We start from the raw sequence: 22540 nt of genomic DNA, 5'->3' as shown, positions 1-22540 counted from the left end.
GGAAACTTTTTGGGTCACTTCACGGGAAATTATAGACATTTAAAGTAGTCATTTGTTATCTTTTTATAATCAGGCCCAATGAAAAACGTCTGATAAGGATTTCAAATTGTTACAGTGAGTATGTGAAATATGATCGGAGGGAGTGACATGTATTTTTTTATTTTGAAAAACATGAGTTAATGTTTCCACCATGTTTAAATTTTTACGGAAAAATAAAAATTTTTATATTTTGGAATTACAAATATGTTACTTCCTTTGAGAGAACGATACCTGAAATTTTGAGTTTTTAAATGGTAAAAAAACATTCATATGGGATCTGTGTTGATTCTAAAAAAGACACCGTGCGCCTTCGGATTTTCAGTCTGCTTCCTGATCGTGGATGCACTCGTCCTCCCCCCACCTAAAGGCAGTTCCCTTATCCAGGCTTACCCCTTCAGCCCCTCAATAAGTTCCTCTCTTCCATCGCTCAGCACTTGATGTCTCCGTTCTCGGCTCTATCCTAACCAAATAAATAGTTCTATAACAAGGCTAATGTCACTGACTTTTGCTTGTGTTAAGCTGAGCAAACGTATTTAATTACATTCTGAATGAAGATATATGTATATAATGTTATACTAACACGTTTCAAATAACTCAACCACTCAAAACATTATTAGATGGAAAATTACAGTGGATTGAATGAACTTCATCGCTTGATATCAAAGGCGCTTTACGTGACCTGGACTACATACTCTAAAATTTGCATTTTTTCAATAACGTAAAAGAATAACGAAAATTATAGTTTTCTTCGATAACATCAAATACTCTACCTCAATTGGAATTAATCAGGTTAGAATAAATAGTCTAACCGTCTAATTAATAAATTATTTACAGTATCTATAAATGTAGACGCAGGATAATTAGAAACAAACTATATAAATTGATCAATCGAAGAGGCTATGTATGGACGCAGAGTGTAATATTATCTTATAATTTAAAACGGTAGAAGATAAGGTTAAGATTTTTTTACTACGTGTAAGCGAAAAATACATTCAGACAAGGAAAGGACGTGTGTTTTATTTTAAAATAAACAATTTTTTAAATAATAACTCTATTAACAAGTATGTCGTTTTCTAAAATTATGATTATAAAAATATGATTTCCTCCAGTTATAAATAATTTTAAAAAGTATCAATTTTGTAGCCAGATTTCCAGCTAGCTTCTGTTTACTACCACTACATAACAGAACTATACGTATACACTTTCAGTGTAACATATTCTTAGGCGCAAACTCTCTACTGAAAAACAGATTACAAGATAACCTTCGTCACTATTTATGTTCTGTCAAAGCCTCCGTGAATGTATCCCTCCTTCCTTGACTTGTATTGTTTAGGAGGCAGTTCCAGGGTTTATGTTTGAATTTGAGTGGCCGTTCTCAATAGGTTCCCAGGCGAGCTATCTGATTTCCTCTGCTGGCGTTGAGGAAGTTTTGCAGTTACACTCGGAGCCGATTCCTTTAATATCGTTTCATTTGAAGGTTTTTGTTCTTTTTGCTCCCTCCAGGCAATCTCAGAAAATAAAAAGCCGACAGCCACTGTTAGCTCTTTTACTATCTGTTGATACAGATTGAATGAAAGCGTAAGCTTCATTTCAATACTATTAAAAATTAAAATTTAACGCGTAACAGCTTAGTATAGCCATATGACCACAGTTGTGCTTACATAGAACATGGTCAGTATCAATACTATTAAAAATTAAAATTTAACGCGTAACAGCTTAGTATAGCCATATGACCACAGTTGTGCTTACATAGAACATGGTCAGTATTAATCTCGGCCGTGACGGGTTAAGGAACATGTCAATGATGTCTGCTCAAAAGTTTCTTCTAACATATATACACCGAGAAAACTAAGAAAATATTAAACAACAATACAGTTTCCAGATGGCGTACGAATCATACGATGATGAAACTATTTAAAGATTTTAAAAAGTTGGTAAGCAATTACAAAAATTTTGATTCAGTCCAAAAGATAAATGCAGGATAACTGGTCTGGAAATACTTTTTAATTATTCTAATTATGGGTATTCTAATTATGGGACTCCTGTAACCCAAACAGTTACTTGAAACCCAACGGGACTTAAGAAGAAAATACAATTAGCTTAAAACCACATTCGTGTATTTTAAAAATGTTTATGTTTAAAAATTGAAGTATTTTTTGTTTTTGGGTTTTGGGAACAAGAATGTTTAATTTGTTCTAAAACTGAAGGTTTTCCTGAAAGGAAACAGTTGATTTAATAACTCTCCAATTATTTTTTAAAGGAATTTATTTATTATATTAGGGGTTTCTTATTTTTTGAGTAGGTAAGCACCTATTTTGACTTGATAAATGTCAGTGGTATATTCAAATTCAGGTAGAAAATATAGATACGTACTTGACAATGATGAATAAATATTAAAATTGAAATGTCTCTTTTTTTGTTTTAAGATTCAGATCTATACAAATTATGACATGGAAATCTGGAAATCCCAAAATCTTGTTAGTATTGTTAATGAACTCTTAAACCCACGTTACATGGTAATTTTTATTTTGGTACTTTCCTATTTTGATTGAAAGTCTAATGAGAGTTATTTTGAACTGCGTACCACCGCACAAAGACCAATATTATAGGTCCTAAATTGCAGAAAATCCTGCTGATTAACTTTAACACGAGACATTCCAATGACAGACAATCTAGTTTTTATAGGTTTATAGAGTATAAGCTTTTTAATAATGGACGGTTTTTTTCAAATACTTTGATTATATAGCTTAACGTCGACTTTATACCGACTAGAAGTAATCTGTTGTGTGACGTAGGGCGTCTGTCACAGTCAACGTGTTAAATAAATATATGTAGTAGCATACAGGCTCCGGTGGCATACCTCTATCCGATGCTCCATATTTTGAATGACTCTGAGACATAATTGAGGCTCAATGTCGTTAATATGCCGAATTATCTCATCCTTTACCTCTTGAATTGTTCTTGGCTTGTTGACGTACACTTTTTCTTTTAAATATCCCCAAAGAAAGAAGTCCAACGGTGTCAAATCACATAATCGTGGCGGCCAATTAACATCGCCACGACGTGAGATAACACGGCCATTGAATTTCTCGCGCAAAAGAGCCATTGTTTCGTTGGATGTGTGGCAAGTGGCACAATCCTGTTGGAACCACATATCGTCCAGGTCCCTATCCTCAATTTCTGGCCACAAGAAGTCCGTTATCATCTCACGATAGCGAACACCATTCACGGTAACTGTTTGGCCGACCTCATTTTCGAAGAAGTACGGCCCGATGACGCCGCCAGCCCATAAACCGCACCAAAAAGTCACTCTTTCTGGATACATCGGCTTTTCAACAATCACTCGTGGATTCTCATTTTCACAAATGCGGCAATTCTGCTTGTTTACGAATCCACTGAGGTAAAAATGTGCCTCGTCGCTGAAGATAACTTTCTTTCAAAAATCACCATTGACTTCTGTCTGTTCAACCAACCATTCGGCATATTGACGACGCTTGAAATGGTCAGTAGGCTTCAGATCTTGAGTTAATTGAACCTTGTAAGCGTGTAAATTCAAATCTTTATGCAATATTCGCATCAGCGATGTTCGTGAGATGTCCAATTGTTGCGCACGACGACGAGTCGAGGTTGACGGCTCTTCTGCCACACTATCGCGAACAACACCAATGTTTTCCGCAGAACGAACTGGGCGAGCACGCACAGGTGTTTTCACATTTCCCACAGATCCGGTTTGCTGAAATTTGCGCACAATTCTCCCGATTGTGGACACATTTGGTCGATTATGGTGACCAAAAAAATCACGGAGAGCACGAAGTGCACTTTGACAATAAAATGTCAAATTAAGTTGGGCAAAATACTTGACGTTAAGGTGTGACTAACAATATTATCATCGTGCATTATGGATGGACCACCCATTAGAACAATCGAATGTGTAATTCTTTGCTTCTGTGGATTATTCTGCAGCAACCTATCAACTATCCAAGAGATCCACCCCTCCCATATGCTTGTTTTATTCAATCTTAGGGAAATCAACATATACATGGATTTTGTTATACTGGTCTTGGGTTGTGTTTCTCTTCAATTGAGTCTTCGGTTCTGACCCAGCCAAAATTGAACTAAGATTCACACATTTGTTATCTTTCTGAAATTTGCTCTCCCCCAAAAAAGAAATTCCGACAATTACATACTCTCCATTCTTTTTTATGAGCTTTCTGTGGAAGAGGACCATTTGGAACTGTATCCATGCATACAGTACCAATAAAGTGGATTCCTTGAGAAAATAAGTTGTCACAGTGTACCTTGGAATAAGACGGACTAGTCGTAGTAGAAACAAAGTGTTTTCAAGTTGTAGGCAAACCCTGACATGCCAGATAAATAATAAAACAAAAGGATACTTATGTGATTTATTTGGCATGCACTTTATCAAGAAATCGCAGGATTTGACAACAGCCAATCTCCCCAACAGGAATTTTATTGAACTTCGGGGATTCTAGTACTGGTATAATTGTGTGCATCTTATTACGCTCTGGCTTGAATCTGTGGACGGTTTCCATAGAAGACCTTATCGTCTAATAGAAATTAAATAGATATTGACAAACAGTTCAGGCAAGATGGACTTATTCCAATGCATACGAGTATTTCGAGTAGACTAGTAATTATTGAGGAAAATGTGCTGAGGCAAACATATTTCCTTTAGCGTCTAAACATTTATTGCATAGGGTTTATCGGGGTTACATTTTGTAGTATAAAGAGTACTTAATTATTTAAAGCATAACAGCACATTTTTTATTTTCTAGAAATAATGTTAGGATTGTAAAATTTGATTACAACTTAAAAGAACTAAAAATAGTTTATTATAGTTGTTTAAAACAACTCAGTGTATGAGACAGTCTTGTATCTACAAAAATAAAAGTTATAATTGATTACTTTTGTGTCAATATTTCAATATTTTAAATACAAGATTGAAGTACGATACACTTGGTGCCGCGTAACGGGCTTCGTTGAGGTTGTTAGTAATATTTTTAGTCTGTAGCTCATGTAATTCTCAAGATTTCTTGCGGACAGATGGACAGGAAGAAAATCATACAGAAAATACTTGTTTATATCTCCTTCGGCATACAAAAGAGAAACTGTCAGCATATTGAGTGATAGGCTTCAATCACGCTCAGCCCAATGGTTGGACACGCACCATCATAGAACTCAGTGCTGCCTGTGTAGAAATGAAGCTTGATACAGAATTTTGTCTATAGGTCAGTTCGTTTTCGAGATATTGTGCGGAAGAGAGACAAACAGACAGGAGTGAAATGTATCCTGCCCTCGACTGGATTGACTTAGCTAACGTTCAGCCGGTTATGATAAAGATGATTTTTGTTTACTTTTAACGATCTTTCTACATCATCCCAGTAAATGCTTGACGCTCCTCTTATCCAACAAATATCGGATTTTTAAATATATGTAATAAAAAACTTACGTAGATCTTTTTGAGTGCAGTTGATTCGAATCTCACTTTGTAAGATTTGCGTAGTTCCATGTACAAGAAACTCTTGATGCTCAAAAATGCATACACAATTTTTTAATACCTGCAATTATGCCTCGAAATTCTTAACGAATAATCTTTAGTCCGTAATAAAGTCCAGGAATCGTGACATATTTTAATATAGCTCCATCGGAATTGCGACTGCGAATAATGGCTCCCACCTAACTGCAGTCATCACCAAAATTATTAAATCAAAGGTTGGAGGAAATCAGTTTACACACCACTTGACACTTTTTAGTCACGGAAAATTTTAATTCGACCTCTTCCCCTCCGTCCCACCAACGCGATGTCAAATTATGATAATACGGCGCGCGTCCTATTGCATAATGCATTGTGAACTCTGCCGAAGCCGGCAGTTTTTAATTTCGTCCCGTCTTTAAGTTTAGCATAATTCGGTTTATATTTATGACCTCATTACCAAATAGAGCTTTACCAAAAGGTAGGGACTCCGATGCTTGATTGAGTTGAGGCAAAAAAGATTATTTCAGTTACTGAACTGCCAATACATTTTCAATTCTCCACATTGCTAGAATATATGCGTAGAGTACACACTGTGTGTTAAGATATGGATTTGACTGTTTAAACTTATTTAGTAATGCATCAAAATATATAATTATTGCTTACTACCTAAGTAGGAACTCTTTTTACTGAAATTTACCATTTACATTTTTATGAAGAGGATTGATTACATAGAAACCGCTGATTATATAAACATACATTAAATTATACGTCGTGTTAACGTTCTTGATGAAATTAAAACTAAACGAAATTTAGGTAAATTTAAATGTTATGTGGTAACGAATTAGTGAGGAGCATGTGAAAAAAGTAAAAGTAGAATAAGGAGGAAAAAACTAAAAATTATATGCCAGTTTTTTTTTTGTCATATTCAAATTCTTTTAGAGCGTCTTAAAAGCAACTTTTAAAATATTGTATATAACTCCGCTCTGAGTCATACATTTTAATACATGAGAATTTAATATAAATTTGATTTACAATTGCTTATAATTCTACTGCTCTGTTTATCGCACTCAAACTTTGAAATACGATTGTGGGATCAACTACGAGTAATTTTCAGTATATAAAAAACTACAAATTACTGCAGTATTATTAGAATCGTTTAAATAGATTTTTCTCTATTAATTTTGTTTTTACAAGGATTATAAAGTTATGCGCAACTGTATATCTCCCTATCCATAGTGCATTAAAATATTCTGCATAGCTGCACACAATAATTGAAATAGGCACAAATTAACAAATTGGACAATAGAGTTGTACGCAAGGTCCGTAGTGGCTTCTGGTGGCTTTTTATTACCTGTAGTGGCTTCTGGTGGCTTTTTATTACCTACCAAAGACGTTGAGTGAAACAAGTGTGGCTTAACTGAAGCCAGTAGTACGAGGGAACACTTAATGAGGCTTGTAGGCCTAGTACAGTAGTTGTTTGTTGAATGAAAAATTATAAAACGTATTCTATAAAGTAGTGTGTGTTGGATAAAAGACTGCGTAAAAAAAATACATTTTTGGACATACTTTTGGAGAATTACTTGTTACTATTATTTTTGCAGCTCTTCTTTTGCAAACAACGCATCATTAAACGCTGTATTGGAATCTTGTTGTTAAAAACGTCCACTAATGGCTGATAATATTAGTACTATTAGGACACTGAATTGAAGTGTTTGTAGTAGTACATTTTACATATATATATATATATATATATATATATATATATATATATATATATATATATATATATAGTTAGTTAATGGAGAAAACCTTACAGGACATTAGATCTACTATAGTCGAATAGATATAACTTCCGAATTAGAAGGGTGTGGAGGGGCAGCGAGCAGTGGGGAGACTGATGCCGCGGTGTTGCCACGTTGGTGCGGGCACTGCCGTGAGCGGTCACTTTCTCACCGAACACTGAGAAGAGAACATGAGACGGTGCGCGCCAGCGTACTTACCAACAAACAACGCGTCAGTGTGTGTTGTCTTCTGATTGCTTATACTAGTAATCAGAAACGAAATTTCTCTAATTTAACACAAATATGTGCGATATTAATATGTTACCATTATACTATATAATAATCTACAACTACTAAATAATTCGGATATCATGAAGGATAAATAATTTGGGTACTCTGAAAACCTAATATTGCATTCACAACACAAATATATTTATTTCGGGGGCTGTCAAAATACTTCAAACACCGTCAGCATATATTCTGTTGACGTATATTTCCTGTGTTCCTTAATCAGTTTGCACTCTATATTCGTCAGCAAAATCTTCCAGGTCACTAGTTTCACTGTCACTGTCATCTCTATTCACGTGAATTATCATTTCCTCTACTGCTGTTTCAATGAGACCTTCTTGTGCCCACGCTTCTAAAATAGATTTTTTGTGTGCTTTACGATATCCGTCCATTCTACGGTTGTAACTTGTTGAAGTCCTTCTTCGGTTAACCTCCTAACTTCAGTCATGTTAAATGTTTTATTGTTCCGAGCAACGTGTCCCTTAACTTGTGCCCAAACCATCTCTATTGCATTGAAATGGCAATGGTAAGGTGGCAGTCTGACAGTTTTATGTCCTTGGGCTTTAGCCATCTCATCTATAATATACTTGGGGACCGTTGCGCGGTGGTTTATTCATTTCACATATTTCTAACAACTCGGCTTTTGTAAAATCTTCTGCAAATTGTATGTTATGTTCGCGAAGCCACGCCTGAATTTCCGCTTTTTTGTTACGTTGCGTTGGGGCCTTATCTAAAACCTTGGAGTGGTATGGGGCGTTGTCCATAGCAATAACCGATGGAGCAGAAAGGTTAGGTAGAAGTGACTCTTTGAACCATTTTGAAAAAGTGTCATGGTTCATTTCTTCATGGTAGTCTGTGGTTTGCTTTGAAGCAAATAACAAGCAATAATTAGGAACAAACCCTCCAGATGTACCAGCGTGCAGTAAAATAAGCCTACCGCTTTTGCCAATATGCCTTTGCCGATGTGGCAACAGTGCCTGTTGCTATGGCAACCGCGTCATACGCTCCTCGCTCCTATTGGTCAGGTAGCCAACCAGGCAGTTCTCCCTCTCACTCCAACGTCAGAACGCCCCGCCCCGCCGATTCGGAAGTTATATCTATTCGACTATAGTGGACACCACGTTGCTTCCGACTGAAGTGGTTTTCGAAATAGACAGGTGAAAATTATGGCGACAGCTGACTGCTGTACCACAACACTGTGCCTCGACATTGACATTATTTTAACTCATTCAACTGTTACATGTGGTATGGGAGGGTGGTATGGTTAGTGATTGTTCATGTGTGAATCCATTTCTCACTCCCCACGTCTTTTGGTTTGAGTTTTTAAGAACTATTTTCAATATTTTTCTAAATTATTGTAGCCCTGATCTGTGTATAGACAATTAATATTAACGCATAGCTTTGTCAAAAAGTTAAAATAGTAGTTATAAGCGCTACTATATTGTAGTTTCAACATAATAAGTCTTCTGGTGCCAATAAGTATTAAAAGCGGCTGCTATGTCGTGTCATAATAAAGATTCGTATGTGTAGGCTTATCAAATGTTGAGTGTTTCGTTTTTTATTTATTTATTCGTTGAGGTTTGTGCTTTTTGTAAATTTAAATGATAAACTGTGGTGACTCCAGACGGATAAGCCTTACTTTTAAAACTTATTGACGCCAGAAGATGACTACTATTTGAGGAAGGTATGTGTTAATATTAATTGAATATTTTCAAACCTATAAAACATTCACTATTACAAATGCTTAGTAAAATCAGTGTGATTATAAATCTATATGAATGCAGAAAAAAAATTACTTCACTCTTTTTGGTCCGTTTTGAAAACGTGTTTTAAATATAATTTAATTATAAGTTTTGGCAACAAATAAATTAACGAAAAATGTATCAAATGTGTGACGAATTGTTTTTGAAAAACATTCCAGAATTCTGACGATTAATTGCTTAAGACGGTAAATGGTTGAGACGGCCATCGCGGGAAATTTGGAGAATAAAACATCTCCAACGTACTCATGTGGGACTGAAAGCATTATCTGAGTAGCGGAGACAACGAGGAGTCTTGAAGGGGAGTCAAACGTTTGTCGAACAACTCTCAGAGGGAACGAATTACATTATATATTTCAAGCCGTCTAAAGAGTTCCGTCGCGAAAATCCCAGTACGTAAGAAATAATTTTAATATTTTAGAGGAGGAAATAAAGTTAGCATTTACTGGAAGTGTTGACAGGCGGGAATAAATTAGCAGCTGGGGAAAGGAGAGGGGAAGGGAGACTCCCAGGCCACTTAATTGTGATATTACGGGACGTGCACTGAGAAAGGCAATGGGTAAACAATTTGACTCGGATTGACTTTAACGTTGGTGCGGCAAGTCGCGTTGCTCTATCTCATTATATCGTTTGTTGCAAGTCTCTGGCATGATGATGTCTGGAACTAATTTTGATAAGGGTTTTATTCCACAAGACCATAAAACAATGTATTATAATTTGTCGTGTTGTTGAAGGTTTTAGGCGGTGCGAATTTTATTGTTTTGGTTATTTAATATATACAGTACACTAAATCAATTTTGGGACTTTCAATGTTACGAGATTCTGAACCATACATACACACACACACACACACACACACACACACACACACACACACACACACACACACACACACACACACACACACACACACACACACACACACACACACACACACACACACACACACACACACACACACACACACACACACACACACACACACACACACACACACACACACACACACACACACACACACACACACACACACACACACACACACACACACACACACACACACACACACACACACACACACACACACACACACACACACACACACACACACACACACACACACACACACACACACACACACACACACACACACACACACACACACACACACACACACACACACACACACACACACACACACACACACACACACACACACACACACACACACACACACACACACACACACACACACACACACACACACACACACACACACACACACACACACACACACACACACACACACACACACACACACACACACACACACACACACACACACACACACACACACACACACACACACACACACACACACACACACACACAACACACACACACACACACACACACACACACACACACACACACACACACACACACACACACACACACACACACACACACACACACACACACACACACACACACACACACACACACACACACACACACACACACACACCACACACACACACACACACACACACACACACACACACACACACACACACACACACACACACACACACACACACACACACACACACACACACACACACACACACACACACACACACACACACACACACACACACACACACACACACACACAACACACACACACACACACACACACACACACACACACACACACACACACACACACACACACACACACACACACACACACACACACACACACCACACACACACACACACACACACACACACACACACACACACACACACACACACACACACACACACACACACACACACACACACACACACACACACACACACACACACACACACACACACACACACACACACACACACACACACACACACACACACACACACACACACACACACACACACACACACACACACACACACACACACACACACACACAACACACACACACACACACACACACACACACACACACACACACACACACACACACACACACACACACACACACACACACACACACACACACACACACACACACACACACACACACACACACACACACACACACACACACACACACACACACACACACACACACACACACACACACACACACACACACACACACACACACACACACACACACACACACACACACACACACACACACACACACACATATATATAATTATTAATATATATAATATATATAATAATTGGCATCATATGTAGAGGTATTACAAAATACACCTAAATGCGATACTAACGTTTTAAATTTTAGTGTGTACAACTACGGGATATAAAATTAAAAACCCAACTGTAAAACAAACAATGACTTTTGTAATCTCGGACTTGGTGTAATTTGTTACTTAATATGCTGCTTCTATGTGAAAGTTTACGTCAGTTTGAATAAATTAAAATTTGGAAACAGGTTGTGTTATTTTTAATTACTCAGTTAAAGACAGATTATAATAAAATTTATATGTGCCCAACCATAAGAATAAAACTAATTATGATTTAGGGAATACATTTAGGAATACACGGTGTAAATAAAGCATTTTAGGTTAAATATGGATTTCTTTATCCTATATACAATTTATTTCGAAATTTTCTTTGTGGATTTTATAATAACACTCTCAAAGAGTAAGAGCTGCTGAATAAATCAGCAACACCAACCTCGCTAGAATCACTCGCTGATCTTAAAAGCAGGGTGCTCTGAAGATTAAAAAACCAAACCTCAGTAAAGGTCGGCGGAGGGAGGCCATCAGGCCAGACTTCGTGAGAGAGGCGAGGAATGGGATGCGGTCAAATGGCTAGGGAGTCGAAAATCAGAAAAAGAGAACTTTGGATTGGGAGTGCCGATTGCTGAACGGTCTAAGACGTCGGGCATTGTATCTGTGCTAGAGATATTATAGGTTAAAATCCTATACATAGAACAAGGCTCAAAAGAAGGAACGGCCTCTCCTTAAAATAAGGAAGCGTCACTGGCACGGAAGTAGATGGTTTGGCTTGAGGTGGCATGAGCAAGCTTCCTATCAAATTGGTTACGCCGCCCTCGGCTGAGGCACTGAAAGAGGATGACAATGGTGAGACTCTAGATTCTTAGGATAAATTCGTCAATAAAACTTAAACCACTCGCAAGGAAGTCTCTTACGGAGACAGCTGCGTCTCAAAAATGACAATTATTGTCATCGATAGCCATTCCGGAATTAAAGATACTAAAGAAAAGAAAGAAATTATCGAAGCTGCTCTCATAGGTGAAAGGAACTATTCCTTTGTTTGCAGGCAGTTATCTATGTAAAGGAATCCTCTTGCGTCAATGATGCTTCCGACTATAACTGGAGGTATTGATGGAATATAAGCTTAATCACAGGTTTGTAAAAGGGCAAGATGAAGTTTTCGTGGTATTCGTCCAAGCACATCCCAAACTTGTAAAAAAATGCATCGAACTATGCTTGGATATTCTCACTTGAGACAATCCTAATATAAAAGCTAAGGAATGGGTGATGCCTTTGGTCATTAGGCTCAATGGACATAACAGCTTCATGAGTAATTTGGAACTGGTGATTTGATTTTTTCCATCTCAGCACCATATTATCCAGTTCTAACAGTTTGTCATTTAATAACACAAGCAAAAGTCATGAGGACATTTCACACAGAAGGTGAATAGTCTCAATACAGTGACATGTCGACTATGGGCACTGGCTTCTGATCCACTTGTTCTCATGAAATCCTTAAAGTTACTAATTGGCCAGTTTACTTCATGTATGGAGAATAAGCTCAAATTTATCCTTGAGATTCATTTTTCAAACTCTGTTACTCTTGACAATAAATCAGAACTGTTGGGTGGAAGTGACACGTCTTGGGCTGAAGAGCCAATTATGAAAACTGGACATTGACCGGATGAATTGTAACTGTTCCATGGGCTTTCAGTAAATATAACCCATTTAAATACCAGGAATAGATAGAATTTTCCTGACCATGCTCCAGAATCTCTTCATGTCCTTCTATATGAACTATTCAACTCTAAGTATCACCTGTCCATCAAAATCAAAATGCTTACCAGTTGCTGAGAAGAGTTTAGGTCAGATTGGTTGCTAAAAATATTGTACTGTGCATTTTTGTTAGGTAATATTGAGGATGAATTTGATAATACTTCATATAAGGATTCGGTACACAGGGGCAAAGGTGGTGTTGATCCAAGCGCATGCAAATGGATAATGATATTCTTTGTTCCAGATGTGTCACAGGTACACTTCGTAAAGTTTCCACTCCACAAGATGTTCTATAACTTCTACTTTGGAATCTCATGGTCGATAGTGTCTTGTAATATCTGATGGGCCCTCATGACATCAGGTGCTATATTGGCATAACTGAGCCTTTGTCTATAATATCGATAGTTGTACTTCAAATAACTTATGGCTCACTAGTTTTGTGGACAAATTTCCTACAAAGGTTGGCATGCTTGTTAATAATGGGAGCCTTTAGTAGTTCTGTAGCTACTCTTGAATTAATTTTAGGAGTTATGACGTTAGACCTGAATGTCTTAGCTGAAACATATAAATCCACTTATCAAATGAGACTTGTGGATCATTAGGGGGTAAGCTCAATTGGTACAGGTCACTGTACCAAAGTTAAGAGTGGTGTGTGATCTGTTGCTGGATGACATAGTAAATTATGACTACAAAGTATATCTTTAATAACTATAGCCCTTTCATGTAACTATCAGAACACAGGAACATTAGAGAATGAAGGAAGGAATAGAATTAAACAAAGCTAATTTGATCTGATGTACGGATAGCTTTCTGATAGGAGATTAACTGGTTAGAGGGATATAGTTCACATCCCGAAACAGCTCTTAGCCTAATTTTCTACAATGCTCTATTTTTTAGGCTGAAATCCATGTTATCTTACTTAGCTTTTGAAAATATAGAAATGGCAAATTCATTAGAAATTCACCAATTTATAGTAAGCCTGTATAATAACCATGCTAATCTTATGATCCTTTATAGAATTTATTTTAGTAACAGAACTTAAGCTGGTATGGTAATGCTTTAAGACTATTAGCTGTATTACTAAAATTTTCTGAGAATAAAAAAGAAAACAGGAAATACAGAGAAATACTTTTTTGCTGTTTTACAAAAATTTTGTACAATAAACCCTCACTTGTTTTAGTGTACTCTAAAAATGACAATAAGCCAAAAATATTTAGTTTTAGGTTAGTTATCGTTGCAGAAGCAGTGTCGTCTTAACCTGATTTTCAAATTTTGTTCCTCACAAATTTTGAATCAAAATATTTAGTGAAAAAAGAAGAGAAATGATTCTTTAAAGGAAGGACTCTCTGCTTGGTTCTCATTTATTGCAAAAATTCAACACAGTAGAGTTGTTTATTGGGTTCAGAAATATAAAAATGTTCATTAAAAAAGGAGTCTTTAAATGTTCACAAGTTAGACCTCGATTTGTACTACTCTCCATTAATCTACTAATCTCAATTATCATGAGATTTTGGAAATTTTCTGTTTCACTCAGTTCAAAAGTAGCAAGTTTTGGAATTCCTCCCTCTATGTATATTTATTTTGTTAAAAAAAAGGATCGCTACCAAAAAATATTCAGGAAATATCCCATAATAGGTTATTAACACCTTTATTGCAGCTCTATACTGAGTGATTTTGAGTAGGCTACTCTCATTGTGCTTCTGCACCACACCTTTAGGCATCTGCTGCATTTAACACATTTTTCACAAGTTGTAACAATCTTTTTGAAAAAGTAAAACATTATTTAATTTGAACTAGGTTTTTATACAAATTGTACTCTTACACGAAAATGTTCACAACATTTCATTTTATTTTCATCATTATTTTTTAGCATTTGAAACAACTGTAAATTTTTACATTGTTGATCCTTAAACATTCATATGGTTCTTGCAGAATTATAAGAACTACTGCAATTTAACTGGATTCACAGAATGCAAGTGGCTGATAGACATTTAATGATATCTTTTTGTCAACCAATGTTTCATATTGAGTGCAGGAAAGTAAATTTTGCCTTTAGAGTTTATTGAAAAAAAGTAATATGAAAACTTAAAGCCATTTGTGTATTTCAAACTTTATGTAGTAGATGGTTCACCAAGCAGATAGTGCACACTCTCATCCTTAGCTTGTACAATATATTCAATCATTAACCTTACCCCCTTTGTAGCACTATTATATTGTAATTTTCATTATACCAATGTCAATTGGGTGGAAAGGATATGGCAGATAAAAACTTAATTCCAATTTCATAAATGTACACAATTTATTCTTACATTTCAGTATTTATACAATATTAACCTATATATCTGCTTTACAGCTTTAACCTATATACACTTAGATTATAACACTGTGTCTCCTTTAAAATTAATAAACACTTTTTTCTTGCTTTAGAAACAAAACAAATAAAAATCTAAATTCACTTTGCGGTCACATTACATCCAGTATGTCTTGCTTTATCATACTTTATTAAATACTCTTATAAAGAGGGTTCTGATGTATTTAAGTACAGGTTTAAGTCCCACTTTAGATTGTTTGATTCAAATGTTGTAACAAGATAACCAAAGGAAAATATAAACTACTGTACTGATACCAAGATAAAGTAAATTAGGTTGTGATGGTGGTTATTTCTTAGTTTCAAATCATAATGTAATAAAAAAGTAATGTTTGAATCCAAACACAGTGCTTGTCGATGGCCTAAAATCAATAAACATTTGAATACTGGAATGAAACATTAGCTATGAGAGAATACACAATAAAGACACACTGTTAACACCCTGAACTTAGATTCAAATAATACATAAATTTGCTTCTCTAAGCAATGTATATAGTGGTTTAAAAGGCACTTATAACAAGTAAAAGTAATAGGAAATGTTTTACCACCATTATAACATAAGTGTTCACTTAAAGTTGTTGGAACATATAAATCAAAACTACGGATTTTTCTTGCAATTTAGCATACTGTATTTCAATGGAGTAGTCTAATGTTAAATTTCAGCACAAAGACCCGAAGAACAGAACATTTATGATCCGAGAGTCGGGAGTCTACGAGGCAGCGAGAAAGGGCTACCACTAAACACCAACCATCGATAAAACGTCAAGGTCAACAACGATCAACGATAGCTACACCCTAACACGGATCGCTCGACATCAAACTAAAAAATACAACCAAGCGCCAATACGCGAGTAATAAACACTGACCTAAGCTTGTAAGTCTAGAAATAATACAAGTAACATTATTTTTACGTGGCACGTAAAGCGGGCACTGCATACCCTCCTGGCGCAGGTGACCTCACACCCACCAACACACATAACATAACCTAACCTAACCCTATCTTAGTTTGTACAAAACATTTCTCAACAATCATATGTACAAGAGCTGCCTACTGTACGTACTTTGCCCAGCACTGGTTAACAGCCAAAACATGCCTTGACTCGGTCGGGTAACTATGTTTTGACTCAAATATGTTTGCAAAGTGGAGTTGTACATGTTCGTAACAAAAATATGTTTTTTCTAAGCAACGCACTGATTTATTCTAGGATAAAAATTCATGTTCATAATTTGTTAATAACTGAAACATATCTAATGGATAGTCTTGCTTTGCTGTGTTTAATTAAAACGGTTAATACCTCTAAAATTTTTACATGTAGCAATAAGCCAACTCCATTTCACAAAACATGAATCACAACAATCACACAATTCAGTGACGAGATTTGCGCCCGTCTCAACACATCTACTTAACAATATTGTTTAAACTAAACTAACTCCTCTCTTATAAAACATATTTTTCGAAACTTACAAATAGATTTATTCGTTAAGGTGTTTAAAAAATCTTGAGCGTTGTAAGTTACGTATAATTTGAACGTTTTCATTAATCCTGTTTTGGAAATGGCACATACAAGACACAACCCTCAACAATACAAATACAACTCTGATCTCAGTATCATTTCATATAGATTATTTATCAAAAATAAGTTTCAATTCAAATATTTACAATGGAAACAGATCATTTCCAAAAGTAAAGGACTTGCTCAGCAAACACCATTATAAGAAAAAAAAATACATAAGTGTAATATTTAAACAAGAACAGAAATATCAAAACATGGTTTAACAATTTCGAAAATAATAAATTAATAACATTTTAATTTAAGAACTTACAACAGTATGCTAACACGATTTAATAAATATAATAATGATGTAACCATTTGAAATACCACGAATCAAACTCCTTAGAACCATTAAACTTATGTATGGTTTAGAGTTGTGTCAATTATTTATTTGAACCTAGATTGTCACAAACTTACAGCTAGATCTGTATGACTGATTTAGTTCTGAAAGCCCAACAATAGGTCAGTCATAAGAGTGGTAGTGAACTATTTAAGCTCGTTACACGACATCGATAAAGCATCTGTTGAGGTAAAAGATTATAATTTTGTTGTAGAGAACAGAGTTGGCAACAAGGGTTACAGTTTGACACAAATTGTCATTTGGCACATAGAGTACTTCAGTGCTTCTCACTACATCATACAACGTGGAAGTCTACAAATCTATTCAATGACAGCTACAATATTTCAGTGGAGTCTCTTACAAATTAACATGGCTTCCTAAGTAACTTAACATTTTGACTGCAGCAGCTAATTGAGTGGCAATCTGGATACTAATTAGAGATATCCATAAACATCAATGGATTAAGTATATACATAGTGTGAGACACATCATTGCAAAGCTGGATGGGAAGTTACTGTACCTCACTTCCGTCCTCACTATGCGGCATTGCAACATTGTCATATCAGCTGATTCTCAGTGTAAGTCGACCCGCAAAATGATGTCTCGCTTTGTTCCAGTTTTTTACATCAGTTTTGTTCTTTGGCATTCAATTACTCTCCATGTTTTAATATTATAATTAATTTTTACTCTTGCTCTGAGCCATAGTGTAGACTCGTTTTAATTTAAATTGTGAATGTAAAGGCCTGAGGAAGATAGATGAGAAGTAAAGATGAGCAGTAATGATTGTTGAATTTAATTGATTATTCCATCAATAGTTATTCTTGCATTACAGCTGGCAACACTAAACTACAATCGAGGCTTACATTGATATGTCTCGTACTATAGTACTGTAATCCATGGATACTTGGAGAAATGTGTATGAGATTTGACTACAGTATTCTCACGCTTGCTAGGTGTCCTTTCCTAGTCAACATGAACATTACTACAGAAATTTGGAATGTCTATACTGACCATGACATCACCCAAAACTCTACCAATCTGGTATGTACTGCAACTGAGTTTTAATATTTTCAAATAATCCATTTTATAGGCCAAAAATACATATTGACAGTTTCGGTTTTACTTTAAATTGTAAGTTCCGAAATTTCCCTGATGATTGGTCATTAATTAATAACCTTTTCAAAAGTAGGTTGGACGAAAAAGAAACACTATACAAGGAAAATATATGTCTTGCAAGTGTTAAAGAATTATGATAAAGCCTTTGCCATTTTCTATATTTTAATTCACACAAAAAATCATCTTCAAAAATGTACTATATAAATATATTTTCTTTTTATATTGCATAGTAATTATTCTGACAGTCTAAAAATAATTATAAATTAAAGTTATAAGTAGTTGATAAAATATTTTTCACAAATATAAATTAAAAATTGCTCTATGAAATAAAAAACTGTGCCAACATTTTGAAACACTTCATGCCATTTAAAATCAACAGTTCTTATCTCAGTATTTTTCTTCCTGAGTTCTCCAATAAATTAACTTATCTGAGTTGATTGAGATGTTAAAATGAAATCTTAATAGAGAACTAAATATGGGTTAAAAAGTTACCTTCACTATTTTCATTAAAATAGTTGCTTGCATATATTAATTTGCATGCAATATTTCAAGCAGCAACTTTTAACAATAAAATAGGTTTATGGTCATGTTGAAAGTAAAACTGTGATGTTATCTTATTTATTTTTTGTGTCTGTTGATAATAAATGAAGTTAATTTATACCACATTTTAAGTACAATAGTAATAATTTCACACAGATTATAACAGTAGATTATATACTTAATTTGGACTTAAAAAACTAATTTATAATTAAAAAATTATAATAATTAGTATTCAACATCTGAAAGAAATTATTGAGTTATACAAATTTTACTCTAAAAAAATGAACTTTTGGCCTAATTGATGAAATTGTCTCAAATTTGGTTATTAATATTACCCTTGAAATATTTTTGGCCCTTAATTAATATTATAATTACTTTCTATTACTGTACAACACATTTGAATTTAAAATCAATAGATTATAACATTTTCTAAAATACAAAACAATATTTATTTTCCTACTTCATGACAAACTCCTCAGAAATTGCTAATGGTATTTTTATTGGTGTAACATTTATTATTTTTCAATTATATATTTTCAATCTCATATTTTCACATTACCGTTTTTATATTAGGCATAAAAAATACTTATAAATCAGTTTAAAATATTGTAGAATTGCTGTTGAAATGTCATGAAAAATACAAGTACAATTGAGATTGTATTTGTGCTAAGTTTATGCGATCTGACAATTTATAACAAATTATAATTTCAAACTTTTTGTTTATATAAACTATATCATTTGTTAAAAAAACTCGAAAACATTTCTCACCTTCAACATATCTACAAAATTCAACAAAAATCCCTGAATTTTAAATTCTACTCTATTAATCTATTCTTTCTCTATTCTACTCATTTATTTTTATTACATAAGCTATTGAGATCAATTTCATAATCTATATTTTTTTATTTTAAACTATTTTTTGAGTGATCCTTCTTCAATTTCCAATAATATGAAGTAACTATTAATTTAACTTAATGCTTTAAAATGTTATATTTTTTGGGAAATTAAATATTAAATTTGTAACTAACATTAACATTGTACAAAATTGTATTCGTTTTTTAATGAGTTTTTATTTAATTATAAATTTCAAGAATAACGTACACCATTATATCAATAATATTTTTTCTAATAAAAAATAAAAATTTAATAACCTTAACAAATATGTAAAATACATATGTACACAAAACAGTTCCGAGCTAGCTGCCATTGAAAAGAAGAGTGCCACAGTGGAGACGAGACACTAGATCTGGGCTGTCACAGACTCCATGGAACCCTGTCAACACAAATTCATATTAGACCCGAGTCTGGTGTAGCTCATGTGAACGACATGGAATCACATTAAGGACACATTTAATTTAATTTTGAAGGTTAAAAATAGGCACATTAGTGGTTACTCAACAAATTAATTTATAAAATTGAATTCATGTAAGTAATATTGTCTTAAATAACCATAGCAATCTGTCTTTAAAAATTAAAAATACTAAAAACAAGGTTCGGATTTTTGTTGGGCTAGGAATATAGAAAGTTAAGCACCTTTTCCAACCTTGGTATAACAATGTACTGCTAATAACAACAGACAGATATGTTGCTTAAAGACAAACAAAATATTAAACTATATTAAGGATTGAAATACACAACCTACTGACATCTTTATTTCTATTGTAATAATTAAAAAACCACAAAAACAAAACCAATTTTTAACTTGTAAAAAAATGTATTAGGCTGATTTTTGGAACAATTCCTGTACAGGGGATTTTTCAACTCATAATCTTTAGACATTTTTTAGTATCTACATTCTTTGGATTGGATATCATTATGATTGGATAATCTAATGCCAATCAAGATCGTCGGTGATTTGGTAGTTTTTTAAATCTAAATATTTGACTAGATCACGTTTCCTGTGGCTTTTTTCTTACACAATCCGCGTGAGATGTTGCGTAAGTCGAAATGTTATAGTCGAATTAAGATTTTCATTTGGGAAATTTGTTGTCAACTAATATTATCTTTTTTTACAGTGATTATTGTATTACTTTTATACAATGGGATTAAAGTTAGGAGAACACTAAATAATTACCGCAAGTTTGCAAGAGAGTACAAAATTTTGCAAATTTTTAAAGTAAAGTTTACAATTTTAATATTAGTTCAAGGTTACTTGAAATAAAAATTTAATACATCAAGATATTAAGTTTTTAGTAAATATTTTTGGGTGGAATATGGTTTAAATACACAGTCTACATTTTGAATCTGTACCAGCAGTAACAAGAAGTGACATGTGTGATTCGAAGAAGTGTTCAGTGAGGTTTTAGTTCAGTTTTATTTATCTTCGCTTATAACATGGAAAAGTACATTTTATTTTGAATTAAATTAACAAAAATATTTTATTTGAATTTTATAAGAAAGTAAAGGTTTTTGTTCGATTTTAATTTTGAATCAAGAAATAAACTTTAATTTGATTTAAAACAAGAAAACATTTTCTTGTGAAAACTTTTACAAGACAAGTAGTACTGTAAGCGTTTGGTGATTACATTTAAATATTTAAGTAGATCAAGTTTATTTTATTGAATGCCAATTTTAATGTTCAAGTTAATGAACTGAGATTAATAAACAAATTTTAAAGTAATTCGAGAAGTATTTTCCTGCCTATCTTCACTAACAAATATAATTAATTAGTATTTATACTGAAAACATAAGTACAGATAAACTGGTAAAACAATTAATTATGTAAATAGGTTTTGTGGATCTCTCTACAGGTTGGTACAGTAACAACTGTTTATAATAGTTCACATAAACAAGTAGGTGTTATTGATAATTTGATAACAAAATTGGGGGTTGCTATTTGAAAACTATTCCCCTCAATCCATTTTGGGAAAGTGACAATAAAATAACTAAATTGTTTAAAGAAATTCTATGTGGCTAATACGCTAAGTACTCCCAATAATAATGTTTATCATGTTTTTCATAAACTAAATACTTTATTTAAATTAGGACATGTTTTATGCTTAAATTATGTATATCCATGTAAACAAATATTACAAAAACAAAAGATTACTAAAATTAAGACAATAAACAGGCCTGAAACCAAAATAAATTTACTTTTTTATTTGGATCTATTGCGTTGGGTTAAAAACTCTATTAGTAGTTAATCAGTATAAAGGGCAGTTGGAAAGCTATCAGAAAAAAATCTTCGTTTGAATCTCAACAGTTATAAAAATATTCC

The 22540-nt window shown here is 34.1% G+C and overlaps 1 protein-coding gene across 3 annotated transcripts in view; it reads right to left on the bottom strand.

Annotated features, from left to right (window-relative positions):
- Positions 1 to 15686: 15686 nt before the first annotated feature.
- Positions 15687 to 22540, bottom strand: part of LOC124359341 (forkhead box protein O) — a 148071-nt gene continuing 141217 nt past the window's right edge. For all 3 annotated transcript variants that reach the window (XM_046812010.1, XM_046812011.1, XM_046812012.1), the window contains one exon: positions 15687 to 20596. The gene's annotated coding sequence lies outside the window, so the exon portion shown is untranslated. The remainder of the gene's footprint in view (positions 20597 to 22540) is intronic.

Source organism: Homalodisca vitripennis, chromosome 4, assembly GCF_021130785.1.
Source record: "Homalodisca vitripennis isolate AUS2020 chromosome 4, UT_GWSS_2.1, whole genome shotgun sequence".
Lineage (NCBI taxonomy): Eukaryota > Metazoa > Arthropoda > Insecta > Hemiptera > Cicadellidae > Homalodisca > Homalodisca vitripennis.
Note: the sequence above shows the minus strand (reverse complement) of the source record. Positions and strands in the feature narration are given on the sequence as shown.